Source organism: Lontra canadensis, unplaced genomic scaffold, assembly GCF_010015895.1.
Source record: "Lontra canadensis isolate GAN:19392208 unplaced genomic scaffold, GSC_riverotter_1.0 scaffold37, whole genome shotgun sequence".
In the NCBI taxonomy this organism is placed as follows: Eukaryota; Metazoa; Chordata; class Mammalia; order Carnivora; family Mustelidae; genus Lontra; species Lontra canadensis.
In genome coordinates this window covers 2,303,396-2,306,150 of record NW_022631031.1, presented here as the reverse complement: position 1 = coordinate 2,306,150, position 2,755 = coordinate 2,303,396, and the positions used below count along the sequence as shown (strand labels likewise).

General features: G+C 39.6%; 1 pseudogene; it reads left to right on the top strand.

Annotated features, from left to right (window-relative positions):
* The first annotated feature begins 1,722 nt into the window (after positions 1 to 1,722).
* LOC116874544 lies at positions 1,723 to 2,224 on the top strand (annotated as a pseudogene).
* The last annotated feature ends 531 nt before the right edge of the window (positions 2,225 to 2,755 follow it).

Genomic DNA, 2,755 nt, shown 5'->3' with positions numbered 1-2,755 from the left:
GAGATTTGCCTGCCTTTGAAGGAAGGACAACATTCACGGAGATTTAGCTTCAGGGAGTAGGCTATGGGAGACTGATGGAGAACAGCTGCATTCCAAAGTTATTTCTTTATGGTGAACTAATAAAGGATGGATTGTTCACAGGGTGAAATGAAGTGTGAAAACACATCTGAATATCTGAAACCCTGCCACAGAGGACAGCAAAACAACTATGCCAATAAGATTTGGAGACATATTGCAAGCTATGGCACTGTGGCTCACTCTATATGAAAACAGAACATAATTACAGGAGCTAAGTAACTTTCATTTAACATTTATTCAAATCTTATTGTGTACCAAGCTCTGTGCTAAACTCTAGCAATGGAAAGTGAATAGAGCATGATCTCGCTCCTTCAGAATAACACATTCAACCAGTAGAGAGGAACAGTGACCATAATGCGAAGTGCTGTAATAAAATCACATACAAAGGGTTACTGAAGGACAGACCTAAAATAGAAAATAGAAAACCCTAAAATAAGTCTTTCTTAAAACCAAGGAAGGTCTACCTTTCAAAGCCTTCCAAAATAAGAATTATGTAAAAAAAAAATAAGTAAATAAACGCCAATATCGATTGGCTATTCCTTCTGGTCCAGACAAAACACTGGGACATCATCTCATGGCATGCTCACAACCACCCAATGTGTACAGAACAATCACTACCCCCATTTTATAACAAATAACCATGTTGTAAGTCACCATAGAATCTCCTGAGTTGTCAGTATTCCCACATTTCTTTAGCTCTTTTTTTTAATAAGTTATATATTTTTTCAAACTTTATAACATTTGTTGCAGTCGATCTTCTTATCTTTATTTTTGACACAACTCCCTCATTATAGTTTATACTACTAGAAGGCAATGACCTGTATCTAATTCCACTCTACAGCAATGCACACAGTAGGCCCTCAATAAATTATTTTGAATAGAATTATTCTAAAGTTATATGAACTAGAGCTATAAAAATAGCTGTTATATAATCTTACTTCTCAAAGGCTGAAGGAAGAGAGAATGATAACTGAAATAACACACCTTAAGCATAAGGTCATTAAGATCCACTAGGACATGGACAGCAGATACTGAAGATGGAGTGTGATAATATAAGGGGCCTAATAAAATCTTCTCTGGTTTCTCAGTACTTCCATTGTGCTCTGGCACACTTCAGTTTCACCCTTGGGTTATGTTCTTCCATTTGTATACTGTGATTCCTAAGTTAAAATTTATTTTGTGGTATCTTTTCCAGGCACATAACCCTCAGTTCTGAGATGGATTCTATCTATCTGGATACAGAAGCACTTTCTGGGCTGCTTCTCCTCTCCTACATTTCTATACCCTTGCCTTGTGTTCACACGTGGTTTTCTCTGATAAACAGGGTAAGAAACATCTCTGGGTTTCATTCCATGAGACCTCTCAATACTGAAAAACTGCCTGCTTCTGGAAGGGGCCATCCAGGACCTTGAACAATTTCTCCACCTCCACAATCCCTGAACTGTCCAAGAAAGTGGAACATGTAGAAATGGGATTGATACTGTGATACTATTTCACATTCAGCCTTCCCTGGGAGTAGAATAGAGCAATGATAGAAAATCAAGAAAATTGCCACTCTCTCACTGCTCAAATTAGAGTCACAAAAAGCAAGCAGATATTTACAGAGGGCAGTGGTGGCAGAAAGCAGAGGGTGGCAGCAGCAGAATGTTGGCTGCCGGAGTGTTTAACCTAATCATGTGAGCAATTTCCACCTCGGTGTGTGTAGGAGCACATGGAAGCATCATGAAGAGTGAAGACTATGCTCTCCTGAGTTACGTCAACTGGTGTAACTATCCCCCACCTGATGTGGTCCACATTAAGATCCTCTCTGCCAGATGGAAGGCCTTGAAAGAGAAGGAGGCTCCCTGGAGCAGCCTCTCCTTTGATGAAAAAGTTGAACTGTATGGCATGAAGTTCAATGAGAGCTTTGCTGAAATGAACAGGAGCACGAATGAGTGGAAGATGGTTGTGGGCATCGCAATGTTCTTCATCGGCTTTGCTGCTCTCATTCTGATTTAGGAGAAGCACTGTGTAAGGCTCCTTCCCACACATCTTTGAGGAGGACTGGGTGGCCAAACAGACCAACAGGATGCTCCACATGAAGGTCAGACTGATTCAGGGCTTCTCAGCCAAGTGGGACTACAACAAGAACAAGCGGAAGAAATAGAAGAGCCCACCACTCACCCATTTGAGCCTCACGGTGCTCTCCCACCTCCAAGCAGCTCAGCATCTTTACTGGAAACCATTATGTTGCAACACCAGAGCTAATAAACAAGCAGTCTATGTGGGAAAAAAAAAGAAAAAGAAGAATGAAAGAAAAAGAAAGCTGATTTTTTTTTTAAATTAGAATTCGTGTAAATTGACCATGCTTAGTTTCAATGGTGCTCAAGTTTTAACTATGAGGCCAAAGCTTTTTAGAACCAAAAAAGATTTCTTACTTCTTACCAATTCTACCATTCATTGGACAGCTGAGGATGATAGGGAAATGGCATAATAATCCTGGAAGAGAAATCTTAGGGCTGAAAGCCTCACAGAAAGCTTCCAGACATGCCAAGGAAGGTTACTTTGAAAAACTGAATCTGAGGGAAAGTGTATGACTTATTCTTGTGCCCTAGAAATTATTTGCTTTAGTTTTGTGCAAAATTATTAATTTTTACAGCGAATGCTCCAAGTGATACTTTTCTATTTAATACTATCT